The sequence below is a fragment of the Heterocephalus glaber genome, unplaced genomic scaffold (genome assembly GCF_053883595.1).
Source record: "Heterocephalus glaber isolate CG9 unplaced genomic scaffold, H.glaber_assembly_v1.0 deba00001454, whole genome shotgun sequence".
In the NCBI taxonomy this organism is placed as follows: domain Eukaryota; kingdom Metazoa; phylum Chordata; class Mammalia; order Rodentia; family Bathyergidae; genus Heterocephalus; species Heterocephalus glaber.
The window spans coordinates 7,495,075-7,513,552 of NW_028258303.1; positions in this window are offsets into that span (position 1 = coordinate 7,495,075).

The window sequence follows — 18,478 nt, forward strand, 5'->3', positions numbered from 1 at the left end:
GGTGGATTTGGGGAGATTCTTACTTCCTAGAAAAATTTCCTTTTTAAAATAATTAACCTACTCTTATCTTCATGCTATATGATATTTCACCAAGATCAAAAGAAATACAGACTGTATCTCAGGATGATAGCCAGTAAATGGTGAGTATATATAGGGCTGAATAGGTGTGGATTTATTTCTTACATTGAGAAAACTGACTGCAGCAGAGAGATAGGTGTTTGTCCATTTCCGGTATGTGAGATATACTACTTGAAATCTCACATTCAGAAATGTTTTGTCTTGATGGGATATTCAGCTAATTGTTTCGACCTTTCTCTTTATTTTTTACTATGATGTGACATAGAAGAAAAGGCACATTATTTTGTCCCAAATTTGATCTGCCCACAAAGTAATTACTACATGATTATTATGTGTAGTACATTATGAGGAATACAAGGATATTGAAAGTAACTTGTTTGCCATTCAAAAGTTTACAGTTGCCCTTAATTGAAATTGAATCCTATACTCTATACAAAATCCTGTTGGGTGATACAGATAACACTGGTTTTATGGTTTTGGTTTTAATTTTGCAATTTGAAGCTCTATAGGATATTTTGTAGTAAAACCTACAGCAAAAAAAGTATCCTCACAGTTTAATTATGGAATTTTAAAATAAATAAAATGTTTTGATAATATATATGCCAATTAACCAGCATATCTTTCCAGTAAGTTAAAGAAACACACACACACACAAACACACACAAACTTTCTCTAATGCATATCACTTACTTGTATTTTTTCTTAAAATTTCTAAATATTCATGGTCTTAACTTAGGTCATCCCAATGTAACATTTTCAAGAATAATCTTTTGTCTCTCTTTATAGAAAATTATTTTATTAAATAGTAATAAACAAGAGACAACATATAAAATTTATTATTATTTATTTTTGCAACATGTAAATGAGGTATTCTTGATTTTCATTACTAGTGTGATTGGGATAAGTTATATAAATTTTGCTACGTTTTCTATTCTTATAATTGCTATGTGCAATATCTAACTGAAAATTATACCTGTAAATTACCAGCAGTTAGTACCTAAAGACAAGCATATTTATGTGTATCATTGGGTTAATAGGAAATTACGGGTACATGTATTCAATAAAATAGTCTGTATTATAAAATATGAACAAATTATTTCAGGGCATCTAAGATTAGCAATGACTCTTTTTTTTAGGAGAGGGTGATAAAATAGATTGACTAAATGTCTCATCAGTAGAAACAGAGAAAGCTATGCAATAGTAATAGAATTTGAAATGTTTTTGGAAAAATTAACATTTGAAATCATAAAAATTAATCAATGGCTTTGTACATTTGATATAGTATTGAAAATCTGTTCATGTCTAGAGATATAAAACTGCTAATTGAGAAGTTGGCTAGAATTTGAGAAGATGAGATGAAGTGGTGCTGTAATGTTCCTAATTTGAAAAAATAGATTGATAACTTTACTTAAGCATTATAAAACACACATGAACACAGTTGCCTAAGTAACTAGAAACTGATAGAGCAGGTTGACATCATAATCAGTTCATTTGAATACAAAATGCAGTATGTTTCTTCCAAGCAAACATATCTGAGCCAAGTAATACCATAAGTATGATTTCTAGACCATTAAGTAACCCTCAGGAGGAGCATTGATTGCATAAGGTCAATGAATTAGAATCCTCATAGATTTGTGCCAGGATTTGCATAGAGAAATGACTTGGAAGCCTTCAGGGAGAAGCAAACTTAATAGAAAGATATCAAATGATCATTGTAGTATGAGGATATTTATTATTAGATGTTTAATAAAAAACTTTGGACTTTTGAGGTGACTTAATGACATAATGCCATCACGGGGATGTAAATTTGTGTTTCTTCTGGGTGCAGTGGATTCTTTTCTAGTTAAGAGAACAGAAGCAGAGACTGTATGGCATCTCTAAATCTCCTCCCGAGTATAGCAGTTACGGCCTCCAATTCAGTAGCAAGTGGCTTAGCCAGACAAAATGATCCCATTCATATCCTGTAGCCATAAGCAGCGGCCTCCTTCAGGGAAATCTTCCATACACTGCTTGCTTTTCTGTGCCCATCCATCAAGTAAATGAGCAATCCATTTGTGGCATGGTACACTGCCACCTAGATGAATCCCTACACATACACCACTGTCAATTTGAGCAACAGAAAACAATTCACAAATAGATCCAATTTGTCCAATTTGATAGGAGAATTTTCGAGTAATGTCCAAATATAGCTGTTAGGTTAGTTGTGAGGAAAAGATTTGGTTCCTATGCAGTTTAGAATACGTAATTTAGTGCCAGGGATATCCTCAAAGGATTATGAGAATACCTGGAGCAATGTGATTGTGAATACTGAACTACACACTCTGATATGTTGCAATTCACTTAGGAGAAAAGGATAAAGTTAGAGATACTGGGTAAGAAATTGTGCTTAAGATAAAATTTACTTTATCTATGTATTAGTGCATGATGATGTCTCACAGATAACAAAGTGTGTCATAGAAGGGAAAATGAGAAAGTTTTAACCTCAGACATTGTTGGATTATACCCTACTGAAAATTTTGATATATTCATTTGTATGAACAATTTAATTAAAAATACAAGAATAAATAAAAATTATCTTGCATATCTTGAAATTAATATTTTAATGATGTAACTATTAAAATTTTTGAATAAATAAATAGCATTCATCCTGGTTACTTATATGTGTAAATAAAGCTCTGCTAATGAATATAAAGTCATTTCTAAAGGGTAGAATTTTTGAGGGCATACTGTTAAAAGTATGTAAGAAAAGATTTTCAATATACTAAATTTTGTATTCTAGAACTACAGCTCTGTAATTTTAATATTTTGTTATGATTTATTTTTCTTTTTCAATGCTAGGGATCAAACCCAGGACCTATGCACATGGGACAAAGCACTTTATCACTAACCTACATCCTCAGCCTAAGACTTTTGAAATGGTTAATGTAGTTGGAGTCACACAAAAACAGAAGCATATTATAGTAAAACAATTTTTAATTTAAGCTCTCTGAAGTATTATTTACCATGGAGACATTGCCTCAGCTGAATTTAGACAAATGTTATCTTTCATTATAAAGGATTTTTATTTTCATTCTATCCACTGCATCAAAGAAGCTTCCCTATCATAACATAATGCAAAGGAAATTTGAAGTGTATTTGAAGGGAAAAGAGATGAAGAGAGTAAAAAGGAATATTTTTCACATAATAATGGCAGCTTCCCTTGTTCTTTGTTACCTTAGCTAGTGTCTCCAGGTAGTAGACTTTAGTAATAACAAGTATTAGCATACCTCCTGAGGTTAGCTGTAAACAGTTTCTTCAAGCAGAGATAATGTTCAAGGGTACACAAAATGAAGAGTAAAAAAACCTGCAACCATAGAATTCTGGAAGTAAGGAGGCAACTGCAGTAACCACTCAAAGCTTATAGAAAGGAAGTTTGTGTGCTGTGTGTCTTGTCAACAGCTGCCTATGTCAAAAGGGAAAGCATTTTATGGATATAATGGGAAAACATGGTTCTTATCAGTAGCACATGGGAAATGATTGTAAGAATTCTCAGGAACACAAAAATACTAAAATGCAGTTGAGTTTGAAAGAATTTGCACCAAAATTGAGTTAAAATTATAAAGAGAGGTGATAAAGCAAAGTGAATATTAACTGCCTACTCCTTGGTAGAGATGAGAGCTTGACTATCTTATAGAGAACTGAAATTAAATGTTACTTCCATTCTGAAATTTTTAAAATAAAAATAAGTAGCAAGCACAACTCACTGTGATGGTTGATTGATTGTGTCAACTTGCATAAGTAACGCCCAACCTAATTGGCTCAGCACAGTTCTGGGTGTAGAAGACCCACCCTGGGGAGGATTATCATCCGAATGCTATAAAAAGGAAAATGAAGACAAAAGTATTGTTTCTGTTTTCTTCAGAGGAGCTTCGGTTCACATTCACTTCGGACTTCGTCTCCTGGCTTCCAGCACAGACCCTCCAGCCTCCTGATACAGAGTCAGATGGGATATTACAGGGAGCTCCAGGCCTTCCACTGGATTCTTCAGATTCCCACTGTGCAGACTGACCTTTTGGATGCTTCCACACCTGACTGTGAGCAGCCACTGTAAGCCAGTCTGTAGTTTCTTATATAGTTGTATATCTTGTATTATGTGTTTCTCTAGTAAACACTGACTGATACACTTACTTTTAAAAATAACCAAAAAAATCTAACAATTTACTCAGTATCTCAAAGTGTAACCATCTAATTCATTACCTTAGGATTCCAATTAAAGAAGAATAGAAGGAAAAAAAGAAAAAGATTAAGGGCAAGAAATTACTCATAAAGAAAATAGAGCAGTAAATAATGAGCTGCAGAAATATTCTTTACATTTGGATAATCAGCATTAGAATGTTAGCCTGTTTAAAAGAACTTTGAAAATGTATTAGTTGATCAATTATCATCTCCCAATTAAGTCATTGGTTGTAACTTTCCAATCCACCAACAGGAAAAGCATTTTTTTAGTAAACAAGTAATTTTAAGGAATTGTTAAAACAAGCAGAAGGCTGAATTTTTCACCATCAGAATTATTTTAGACTTATATGTGTTTATAATAATAAAAATTATGGTGAAAAATAAATGCATGTGCTAAAATTAGTCAGCCCAGGGAAAGTTTATGGATTTTCAATTTTTTTTTTTCTTTTGGTACCAGGGATCAGACTCGGGTCCTTGGCTTCTGAGGCAGGCAGTGGAACCACTGAGCTAAATCCCCGGCCCCTGGATTTTCAATTTTATGGTTTTATTTTTATTTTTATTTTTTTTTAGAATTAGCTGCTACTATATACATGGGTTTTATTTGTTTTGTTTTTTAATTACAAGTTGAGCATTTCTACTGGGGATGAGTAGAATCGTTGTGGCTAATAGAATAGAAATAGTGCATGTTGCTATTGATAATTATTGTTATTGAATAGTTTACATTTGGTGATATTAAATTATACTGAAATTATGGTTATGATTAAACTTTTTGTAAAAAATACCTAGTTCCAATAATTTCACATTAATTTCCATAAGAGTGGCTACTTGTCCCTATAAATAGTATTTCATGTGTTGTTAGAAATATATGAACAGACTAACACAGAGTATGACAAGATTTAAAACACGTATCTTATAGCTATTTATTATCATTATTGTTATCATCTTTCATCCAAGTTCAAGACACTTAAAAGTTTAGATGTTATAAAGTGGAGATAATGCAGTTTTCAAGTTTCTAAGTTCTGCGTAGACTAGTAAATGGTTAAAGTAGATCATTATATTTTGGGAAATTTCCTTCAAAGGGAAAAGACACAAGGAAAGGCAAAGTTGCAAGGCTCAAATTCAAATGCTTTTCAAAGGGGAGAGAGAACTAAACTATGAGCACAACTTGAAACAGTAACCCAATTTCTGGAAAAATACAATAAAATTTGAAATAAGAAGTGACTATTTTTAAATGACTTTAAATTTTATAAAGTCACTCTCCTAAATATTTCTTCCTTTCAAATGGAAATTGGAATTGCAATTTCAGCTTATTTACGTAATGATGCTATTGAGAAATCTTCATATCTAAACATGATTGGCCATAATAGCTGTATTTGAAAAATGGTAACTAAGTACATTTAATATCAAAAATAATTAAAATAAATCTATTAAGCATTCAATTCAGTAATAAAAAAGCCACACTGTCAATCCAAAGAAGACAAGTAGAATTGTTAAAGATAAGAATCAAAAATCAAAAATCTACTATTTTACAGTTAAAACTATGTATAATATATATAGTCAATGTAATATTATTTTAATAAATGCTATAATGTTATTTTATTATCTTTCTCCTCTGGACATAATTGGTAAGTATCTTACCTGAACTGCTACTCATATCATTCTCTAAGACTTTTGGAGTGGAAATTATGAGTTTAATTTCTATCTCTTGAACTCAGATGTCTTAAAACAATCCAAGTGGATAATTCAATAGATATGACATATCTATTAAATGACTTATATCTACATCAATAGATATGACTTATATCTATGACAATATATAATTCAATATATATGACTTACTGTATTCGTAGTGATATTCCTATTAGTATCAAGAAACAATTTTTCACACGCTAGTGTGTGTGTTCTGGTTTATGGTGCTTTTAATCTTGGCAAGAAATAAACTAAGAATTAGGCACTTCTGTTATGTTCTTTTCCAGATGAAGTGTCAGAGGCATAGAAAAGCCATGCAAGTTGCCCCAAATCATTCAGCTAGTAAATGTGGGGTTTTTTTGCTTTTTGTTTTTGTTTTTGCGCTGAGCCTGCAATGAGAATTTGGAAGATATTTCTGGTTAAGTTTTTCCTGCTAGCACACTGGTCTGCAGTGTGACAGGCGTGAAGAAGGGCAGTGTGGTATATTTGTTGGAACTGTTAGCAGTGTGACTCTTGATTCAGCCTGCTGATACCAATTACAACATCTGCATATCTTGCTTTTCTTTATATTTAAACACTAAAAAAATAGACTTTTATGACATTGAAAAAAATAAAATTAGCCTAAGAAAAAATTTTATGAAAAAAATAAAAGTAATGAGAATGTGATGAAATGGGAAGATAAAGTACAATACAATATTGCAAAAATATCATTTTCTCAAATATAATAGTTAAATGTAAACCTTTGTATTTTTAAATGTAAGTCTTTTTCACAATGTAAACAATATGATGAAAACAAACTTGAAAATGAACAGGAATATATATATATATATATATGAAAATAATAATAAATGAGATAAAATAGGCATGGAACAAATAGATCATAGAAACTATGAAAGTAGATATATATTTATATCTACACATGAGTAGAAACACAGAATTATTTAATGCTACATTTAAATTCAATTTGAAAATTAAAGATAAATTTCAATTTGAAAATTAAAGATAAATGCTTTTGTTGATACAGGGGACCTAATACTGCAACTTATGTTATAAATCAAAAGAAATTTTGGATAAAAAGATAGATGATTAGAAATGCAATCATGAAATTATTCAAACAATATATGGGGAATATTTAAATAATCATAAATAAGGAGAACATTTCTATCATTTCAATATTAAAATATAGCAGAAAGTATTGATAGAATTGAAAGGAAAGCATTTTCAACTCTAATCTATTAAATTAATCACAGAAACAACAGAAACAAAATCAAGCAGAGACAAAGGACAAGGTTAAAAATATTTGGAAATATATTAAATGAAATGTGTCCTTAATAAAAGAGAATGTTCTGAATTGATAAACTGTGTTTTAAATATGTGCAAAGTTTAGCTTTATAGATCTTTATATCAGTATTTGTCATAACAAGAGAAAATCATGTATAATTAATTGGTTTTCATTATTTAACGCATCATATATGTGTAGCAATTAAGTAAACTAAAGAAGTATTTACAACCTCTGATAATGTTTATTGTATAACACTATGAAAAGGTTCTAAAATATAACTACAACTTGATTCCTGCAGAAAGAACTAAGAAAAAGTCAAAAGATATTTTCTATGTAGTCAGGGGAAGCATTAGAAGAAGAAAGCCATGATATGTGAAATCGATGGATCATTAATCCATTGAACTAGGAAGCCATGGGATTTTTCTTTAAAGGATCAGGTAACCTAAATCATACTGACAGGTAAGGAATGAGCACAAATCCTGCTATGTGCAGACATAGAAAAGAAGGCACTATGAGCAAGACTCCACACTAACAGGATATGAAACAGAAAAGGAGCAAAACAAATGTAGACTACAGGACGACAGAAGTGGCATTTCAGGACAAAATGTAAACTTTCCTTTGATGGGAAAGTTCTTCAAATAGAATGAGCATCCTCTGACTCTTCTGAGGTCATATAATACATAATAAGCAGAGTGGGAGGTCATCTACAAACCTCTGCAGTGCAGTTATGGAAAGAAGTAAATGAAATGAACAAAAAAGAAAGCAGATGGATTAGGACTAAGGTTGAGGTTTATTCTATGGAAGCACATTAAGTATGTACATCATTTACTCTCTAGACACTCCTACCTGTGTGGTAATTAATATACTACTGATGAGAAACAGAGATGCAAAGAATCTCAGGAAAAACTCAGTGACCCAGAGCACCCAGACCCTGGGAATGAAGGCTTTGACTTTGGGATGGAAGCCGGCCTGCCATCCTCCCTCACACCCTGTGCAGAGTGGCTGGACCGCAGTGGTACATAATAAATACTAGCAGTGCTGCTGTCACCATGATACTAACAAACAAGTGCCCATTCAGGGGTGCTGACATGATCATGGCAGTGATTAGCCCTGAGTTAAAGATGAATGCCAGCTGGTGCTCACCTCTAATCCCAGCACTCTGTGGGGCTGAGGCAGGAGAATTGCAAGTTTGAGCCAAACCTGAGCAACTTTGTGACTTAGCAAGAATCTATCTCAAAAATAAAAACAAAAAGCTCAGTGTAATGGCCCTGGGTTCAATTCCCAGCACCACCCTGTCCCTTCAAAAAGGATGCTATTTTTCACATTCATAACTATGGCTTTTTATTAGACAGAATAGATAGAGGGGAATTGTGAGTTTAGAGAGGAGTACATTGGGAGGTATTGCAAAATATTTTATGAAATCCAACTGACAGATAATAAAAAGATAAAATTTATAGTCAGTTTTACTCATGAGGTCTTAGAGTCCAAAATTCAGCAGTGTCTCTTACTTTGAGTGTCTGAAAATAAGATTTTAAAACTGACAATTTTTTCTTTAAAAACTTGCAAAGTAGCATTTTAGTTTTTCCTTATTAATGTGCATCAAAAATCCATTTGTGAACCATTTATCAAACAGATGTTCATCATTGCTTTATTTTAATGTTTCCTTGGGACTCAAACACATTCCTCATTCTTCACATCTTAATTGATTCTATTTACACCCTTTGAAAAACCTTGCACCTCTGTGAGGGTCACTTAGGCTACTAAAAATGGGAAATTTCTTTTATAAAATGCTCTTCCAAAAATATGTGTTCAGAAAATCTAGAAACTTGTGCAGAATAAAATGATTTTAAGTAAGTAACTTAAAAACTATTAATTATTAATTATTAATTTATTAATTTATGGATTGTAAATATACCCATTAATACATATCAAGTGCAAATCATCCATCTCAATGAGTTATAATCTTTTGGTGAAAATTGTATCACTGAAATAAAATATTAATTGGCATCACAGTTGATATTGAACACATGTCAATTAAATAGTTCATATAAGGTCATTTTTTCTTTTTGGTGGAATATTTTAGCTTTACTTACAGTGCTAAAAGCAAAAGCATAAAAAATTACCATTACCATTGGTTATTTGATCTTCCTTTCCTTTCTTTCCCTTTTCTTTCTTTCTCTTTCTCTTTCTCTCTTTCTCTTTCTCTTCTTCTTTCCCTTCCCCCCTCCCTCCCATCCCCTCCCCCTATCCCTCCTTCCCCCTCTCCCTCTCTTCCTCTATTTTTTCAAACAGGACTTTGTCTAGATGCTTCTAAAAGAAATATTCTGCACATGTATTGAGTATATTTTTATGAGCAAATGATAAGTGAATTTATGATCAAACTTGTGAATATTTATGATCAAATGCGAATCTTATTTTGAATCTTACATTTGAAACCATTGGTGTTATAATTGTTAGTATTCCAAACACAGGTATACATATTCTCGGCTAGCTGTCAAGGACAGTCAAAACATTTTGCATTTTTAAGCAATAGTAAAAGCACTGGAGTAAGTTACTTTTAATACCAGTGGATTCTCTTAAGACTCAACAGGATACTCAGAAAATTTCAATGTGTGGCCAATGAATAGTCCAAGGACTCTGTAATCATGTTTCATTATAAACGATCTCCAGATACTAAAAAGAATGTGCCATGGTTATAAGTATTTACATGTAACATCTAACAAAGGTCACCATGAAGAAATGCACTGACCCCAGGAAAACTTAATAGGAGTCATATTCCCAATCATTTATTCACAAGTGTACTTGAATTTTTATCTGATTACTTATATAAAGGCAAAGATGCATATAGAGAATTGATTAATGAACTTTTTTATGAAAGCTCTATTAATCTTATTACCCAATCCATGAATATAAGCAGGCTTCCCTGAATCATCTACAGGAAAATTAAAGATCAAATTCCAGAATATTTGGGACTGACAACAAAGCTATGGAAACACTCTATAGCAGTGTAACAGAAAATGAATTATTTCAAATTCTCTTTGCATTTTGACTCATTTTAACAATGAAGAAAGCACTTTGTTTCTTAAATCTTATATATAAAACGAATGGGTATTTCATGTTGCTAAAGAATTTCAGGCCAAATGAAGAAATCCCAAGCATGATGCTATGAAACTGATGCCACCCCCATTAATGTGTTGAAATCCCGATTCACAGTGTGACAGTATTAGTGTCAGGTGGTCAGCTTTGCTGGGGGAGACTCTGCTCTAATAAATGGGATTAGGGCCCTTATAAAAGGGATGCACATTTAAATACCACATGGTTTCTCTGCTGTGAAAAACTAGAAGCATAATTACAGGCCAAAATGTATAATGGATGCCGGGAAATGGGAAGAAAATGTTCACATGAGAAGGGGAACAAGGAGCAGGAAGAAGAGACAAGGAAAAACAGAGAGTAGAAGGGGAAAATGGAAACAAAGCTTTGGTAAATGAGGGGAGGAGGAGTTGAAGAGAGGGGAGGGAAATGGGTAAAAAAGAAGCAAGATATACCATGTACAGATACAAATTCCCTATGATGAATGTGATCATTATGTATATCTAAAATATGCCAATAAAAATAAAAATAAATAAATTTTTTAAATGTTGGAAAATCAGCCACTGCCTTGACTTACCAATCTTCAGAACTGTCAGAAACAATTTTCTGTTATTTTTATGCAACCCAATCTTATGGTATTTTGTTATAGCAACTCAAACAGACTAATATAATAATCTTAAGAACACTTTGATATGTGGTTTCACAAAATAAAGCCAGTTTCAACTCAGAAAAGCAGCATCTCAATAATTTGGGAGTCTGGTACCAATTTCTGTTAGGCAACATTTTCCTGGCCTCATAGTCAATACAATGAGCACCTATCAGAAACTTTCAGTAACCAAGTACCCAAGACACATTTATTTTGATAAGATAGCATATAGGCACCACAAAATCTGCTTTTCTCAGGCTACTGAGTAATTCAGAGAACACATTTTCAAAACAGGTATATATATTCCTGCTTTATTAAAATGTCTTAAATACTTTTTCTATCATTCTGATTTGGAGGATGCTAAAGACTTATGGTTGAGAATTTGCCAACTCTTATTCTCATGGAATTGGAAACATTAAATGAAATGTTTTTCCTGGAGAAGCACAGCAGGTTGAATTCTATTTTCCATAGGTGCATTTAATATATTGTTCTATAACAAAGAGAAATCCTCCCCTTGGCCTTCTTATCTTGGGAAACGTGACTTCTTTGTTAGGATTACAAAGTAAATTGTTATCTGAATATCCAAATCAGGTCACTTTTGAGAAGGAATTGCTATTATATAAGTTTTGTTTTGTTTTGTTTTTTAGAAAATAAGCCTAAACTAAAATAGTTGTAGGGAATCCAAAGGGTGTGGTTACTCACATCATGTAAGAAAATACACATCTCCTATGGTAAAGAATCTTATTGTACAATTGGATAGATGAGAGGGAGATGTGTCTTTTTGCTCAGAAAACTCCATATTCTTCTTTTTGTGCTATGAACACAGCTAGAACGTATTTGCCAAGTTTCCTTGTCATGATGGCAGTGGATTGTGGACAAGAATTCAATGTGCTATTTCCATATGTAGCCTGTAATGTTCTATTCTTGCTCCTCTGTGTTCTTTATTCTTTCTTGATGTCTGCCATGGCCATGTATTCTAGGGTGATCTGTGAGAAGACGCGCCAAAGATAGCAAGGCTTCTGTCACTCTGATCTTGAAGGCATAGTGGAGACCAACTCTGCTGACTGCTTGTATATCTAGCATGACACTTTAGCAAGAAACAAACTTTCTGGGTTTTTTAATGGGATGAATTGTGTTCTCCAAAAATGACATGTTGAAATAATAAACAGCAATATCCCAGGATGTTACCTATTTGGACATAGGGTTTTTCCACATGCTAAAATGAGGTTGCCTTGGAATATGATTACCCTGAAATATTAGTTCAGATGAGATTATCTTGGAGCATGATGATTAATACAATGCAGTTGATATCTTTATGTGAAGTGAGAAATTGGAACCCAGAGACAGACAGAGAGAGAACGTGATGTGAAGACATAGAAAGACAAACTCAGATGGAAGAAGCCCATGGGAAGGTGGGGGCAGAGACTGGTGTAGTAGATCCACAAACCAGAAAGTGAAAGAGGCAAGAAAGGATTATTCCCCCTAGCTCTGGAGGGAGCATGGTCTTCACAAGATCTTGCTCTCAAACTTCTAGCCTGAAAAACTGCGAGAGAAATAATGTGCTTTGTGTTAACCCATCCAGTCTGTAAACTTTGCTAGAGAAGTCCTGGGAAAGTGATATACTATTTAAGTTAGTGTGGACCTTTTTTGGTCTGTTCAGTATATCAGTTAGTATCACCTCAAACAAAAGCAAACGCAAGTGTTCTGAAAGAGTATCAGATGGACAAGTGTAGAAAATGAAACAGAAGTCACCATGGGCATAAGTGTGCCATCAAATCCCCATTTTTGCAGTTGGAGAGTTTCTGCTCCCCTAAATTGTTTATGGTTATTTCGAAGCAATGAATAATTTGAAACTTGTTATTTTTCTCTCAGAGTCAGTCTTTGTAAAAAAAAAAAAAAAAAAAAAAAAGGAAATTATTGAACAATGCAGACTACCTAATAACAGTTCTGCCTTAATGTATGCAAAAGGTCTTGCTTAGTAACTGTGCTTAAGTACAAGGAAGGTATATAATTATTTTCAAATCTCATTGCTCTCTGAAACATCAGGAACACAAGTTTTAAGCAGGGTCCAAAACTGGCCAGTAATTTTCCTCTGTGAAAATTCTCATTGCATGCGGTACTGCTCTCTTGTCCTACTACTGCCCCCACATTTTAGCTAACTGGACTTGGAAACAAACTCTTGTCTTAGGAAGTTATAAAATGACACCAATTCATAAAGAGTTAAGTCATTTCTGAAGAAAGGAAAAAGTCTCAATTACATTTGAGTAGTAACCTATGAATGACAACTATGTTTAAAATAATAGCCTATCAACTGTTTATGAAAAAGCTTGTGGCTGGAACAGGTTTGCAGTGTCATGTGAAAAAAACTGGAACATATAGGAGCAAGTTTTAGAAAGGACAGAGAACAAAGCATTGTGACCACATTGAGATTCAGCCAGGAGCAAGGCATCAACCACACTAAGTATCTGACATGTATCACCACAATTTTGTATTCATTTACCACTGAGAATATAACAAAACCACTTGTGATGTACTAAGTGGATCAATAACAACAACAATTATGACATCAACAGCAGAAACAAATCCTTAGAAGCAACAAGATCTAAGCCCATCATCACTTAGGAATTCTGTAGAGAGGAGTGGTATCTAAGGCAGAGGATGGAGCCCCTGAACTGCATTCAGGAACTGCTAGTGCATGGCTGCCAGCAGCAAGTGCTCAGCTAGCTCCCCGACAGGGAAACATGCCTTAGCCACAGGTTATAGAATAAACACAGATCCCACAAAATAAGTCACCATAGGAAAACAAAAATCTAAATTGAAGGTAAATGAAGCTTTGTGCACATGCATGACAAGAAATCCATTGAGCAAAAATTTTATATCTATGCCAGAATGGCTGTCTTATATGTTGGAAATAGGGAACAAGAGGGAAAAGAAATTGTCACATAACAGCAGACCTGGAAGTGTACTAAAATAGAGAATGTTGTCCGTATTGGCAAAGAGAAAAGAAAAAAAAATATTCTATGAGGTAAAATTCACCTGGGTGCTATCAAAATGGAATAAAAAAGTGTTGAGACATAACAGAGAGAAAAATGATATATAAAAGAAGAAAATATTAAGAATAAGAAAAAATCCTAATGAGAGGACTATCTTTATCCTCTCAGAAAAAATACCATATAATCTTGTCTTATAATTTCCTCTACTGTACACTAACACAGATTTTTCTAGTCATTCAAAACATAAAGTTGACAAAACTTCCCTTGTTGTTTAACCCAGACACAGTCTCTACAGAATATCTGTACATTTACTGAGACAGAGGCTTTAGATGAGCCCCTTGGAAAAAAATACAATTTATAACATTTTTCACTTAATATTAATTGCAGAGATTTGGGGATCAAATTTCTTATTAGAGAAAGAGTGGAATTTTCCTTCTTCCTTATGAATTAGATTTAGTTAGTACCTTTGATGTGAATTCACTTTAGCTGCCTTGTTTTTTTAATGAGAGAGTATGACTGAATGAATTTAAGTATTTTGAAATCCTTTTCCAAGTGTGTCACTAGCATGAAGTGACCTTGGAAAGGATCTCATCTCACAAATCACAGTGTGTTGGTAAGAAGCCATTTGGCATGGACTTGCTGCTCCACCAGACCATCCAGTTTCAACCCTGAGTGTAGGCAGCCTTGAAGAGAGAAGGAACATGGAAATCACTCTCTGTGCTCATACCAATTCCTTCTGAGACCAATTTGTTTTTCTTTCATTTCCTTAGAAGTCTACAAGGTCCAGAACCAAGTTCAATTAGTGAAATGATCTACACCGGAGTGTACCCCAGCAGCGGAGACTTTACTGGAAATGAGAAAGGGATGAGAATGCATTTGCTGAAAGTTATGGATTTCTTCAGGAATGGAAGTAAATTTGGATCCTTATAAGAGGAAAGCAGGCTATATTTAGGTCAGATTAATGAATACTATATGGTAGGAAAATTGTAGTTTTAAAATTTCTTCTTTTTCTTTCTTTTGATGAAAGAAAAAGTAAGTAGACAACACAATAAAAAGAAGCTAGTGACCCTTGGATAATAGCAAAGGGAAAAGCAAAAGGATAAAGATAATGTATTTGCTATCTAATAAGTGGAATTTTCGCCATCCTAAAAATTTCTGATAAAAGCATCAATAAAAAACCGTATATTTGAATATCGATTATCTGAGAAAAGAAACAGAAAACAAAGGACTTTTCTGCAGCCACTGTAGCCTCTAGCCCGTAAGTAAAGAAGTGCTGAACTTTCTCATTTGGTGATTCTGAAGTGGCAAGTCAATAAAAACCTTTCAACCCATTTATAACAAAGATACTAGTGACTTCAGGGACACTTGAGACCAGGATGTGTTCTGTATCTCATAAAAGCTTCTGATTCTGTCAAAGAGCAACCAGGATATCGCATAGATACTTTTAAAGCAGAACTTTCCTTAGAAAGTGGCAACACTTCTGGATAAATCTATTTTGAAATATTGGCTTTCAATGTATCAAGATAAACCCTATTTCTCAGAATTCCCTTCTGTGACTGTTCCCAGTTGAGACTGGTGGCAAGACAAAACCTAGGCCAGTGCTGGAAGACGGAAGTGACTCAGTGGCCATTTTTTTCCTTTGAAGGCCATGAAAAGTCATGCATGTTGATAGATCTGCTGACCTACCTTTCTGGTGAGGCAGCACCTGGATCCTAAGGTCAGCTTTCTTCAGACTCTTCCTTCCATCTCTCTTCACAAATTTCCATCTTTTGTAAGAATGAATGAGTTCAGTAGAGAGACACAAAATAAATACTCAATAATAAATGCATGTTGAAAATTTTCCATTAAAAAACAAATGAATGAGATATCAGAAGTACTAAAAAAATCAATTTTTTGTTTTTTTCATATTTTTTTATTTTCTTAAGATCCTTTTCAAAAGTGGATACTTATTGCTGTTGATTCAATCATTTTATTCAATTAGTGTGATAATTCTGGCAACGATTCAAATAATGGTAATCTAAAATGAGAATTCTATATATGTGATTGTAATTAACAATATTAGGAAATTCCAATTAAAACACAAAAAGTTCTTCTACTTCAGAAATTTGTAGATTTATAATATTATAATATATAACTATGTATTATATAATATATAATATCATAATATTATAACTTATAATATCTTTGACTTAGTTTAAGGTGACAGTTTATTCCTTTCTTTCCCCCTATAAGTCAGTTCTTGTTTTAAACTATACTCTCAAGTTAATTATAACATCCTTCTTCTATTTATCTAAACTGTATAAGATATACCAGAACTTTGGTAATTGGTTTTTAAAATGTAGCACCTCTTTTCTGTATCAAAATTTCCTGGTTCAGATACAACTAAAATGGAATAAGGCAGTGTGTATGAAGAACTGTAGAGCTTGTCTTAAGTGCTTCAATTCTAGTTTTATTTAGTAGCTTATAGAGATTCTAGGGAGAGCAAACTGAGTAGTCTCTCAAGGTAACAACTGATGCTATTTCACAAGGGAATAAGGCAGTTTGTCAAATTTGAAATAAATTTTCAAGTGGAAAAAAATGCTAACAAATAGGCAGCCATAACTGGTGTGTAATTTATGGGCAACAGTCATAAACACAAACTACCAGCATTAAATTTCTTATCCTCATTTTGTAGTAAGAGGATGTTAACAGCTGGCAATCTGTATTTGTTGGAAATTAAATATTACTGAATAAGGTTAAAGGGAAAAAAAACCCTGTCTCTGCATGATTAAATTCTTTTTTTTTAGCACAGACTGTGTAATTTAGAAGGTTCTGGACCTATAATAAGCCCAGCTGGTTTCTTATGTGTTAGCTATGTTTAAAAATACATTGGAGGTTAAAATCTAATTTTCTAATTTCAATAGCACATACATCAAGCTTTTTTGGCTGCCAGAATGATGCTCAGTGTTCAGTTGCATTTGCTTTCACTGTATGTGTGTACTTATTTCTGCATTAGAATGCTGGTGAAAATGAAGATGGATCCACATCCCAAAATGGCAATATGCTATTCCTCCCCTCCCCCTTTGGTGTCTCCACACTCAGACAGTAAGATATGAGCAAAACATACATATTTTACAAAATATTTACATAGAATTTAAAAATCTTTATCAATTTTCTGAAATGAAGCTTACTTAAATCATGAAGTAGACAGAATTAGTCACTCTTAGAAACACTATTTGGTGGAGTATCAGCAATGCTAACAATGATTATAGCTTTTCAAAGACAGCCGAATAAAGCATTTTTTCTCTGCCAAATGCCATTATAGATCTTGTGGAATATCTATTAGGAAGGCAAGGGCAGATTTCTTCAGAACCAAAGATTTGACAATGCAAGTCAGGGACTTTTGAAAGATGAGTTTCAATGACCTTGCAATTTCTCTTTGACAAATGGAGATATATCCACGTGCATGAGAAGCAGGATGAAATAAAGAGCCTAACAGAGCTAAAAAGAGAAGAGGAACAAGTGCCATTCACAAAACGACCACTTTCGGCTTTTGTTTTCTCTGGGAGGCACTTTGCCACCAGCTAGCCACATGGGCAGAGCAGAAGACACTGTGGGAAGGAATATCAAGAGCTTTTCTTCATCTTAAGGAAGAGGATGCATGTGAACAAATCAGCTTCTTATGAAGAAAGGAATTCACCTCTGCCCCTTTTCTCCAACCCCAGAGTGCTAAGTGAGCAAGAATTGATGCTGCCTGTGCCGATCCTAGGCTTCAGAGATAGAAACTCCATCAACAAAGGGGCCATCTGCTGCCATGCTCTCTGGAAAATCTTTTGGCCAACCAGAACAAATTCTTCTCCAGTCACCACATGCTGTTTTCAATATGATGGTGTCGTCTGCTGAGCTCTGTTGGGTTTAAATCTGGCAGAGCAAATGGTTCATGGTTCCACCTTTTCCCCTTCTGTATCCTCCTTAACAACATTGCCAGGCAAACCTTCCATCGCAGGGAACCATTTTGCAATCCACCTTCAGTACCAGGGCCTCAGCAGCAGCAGCAGCTCACCTCTGATACTGGAGTCCCAGGAAACTCAGAAGGGAACAAGAGAGCACTTACCACAGCATTTTCCCACCTCATTTGTGTTCCAAGAACATTTTTCAATGCTTAATAAAATAAATATTTTCTTAGGAAATTGTAAAAAGAGGTGGAATGTGTTTCAACTTCAGAATTTATATTTTGAAAGCTAGAAAATGGGAAAACCCTAAAGGGAGAGAAAGCCCCAACTTTGCCTGTTCTCTGCAGTATCTTCTTCTTGATCTAGTAATTTATTCTAAGTCTCTGTCATAAATATTAAGAGCTCTGTGCTGATCTGGGTGTGTGCATGTGCTGGGGAGAGTCCAGCAAGAAGAGCAGCTGGATGTCTAATGATTTGCAAAAGATAAATAAGCTACCTGTTGTTTTAAAGCTATGATTGAAATTGAGGAAAGGAAGTTGCCAATGACTTAAGT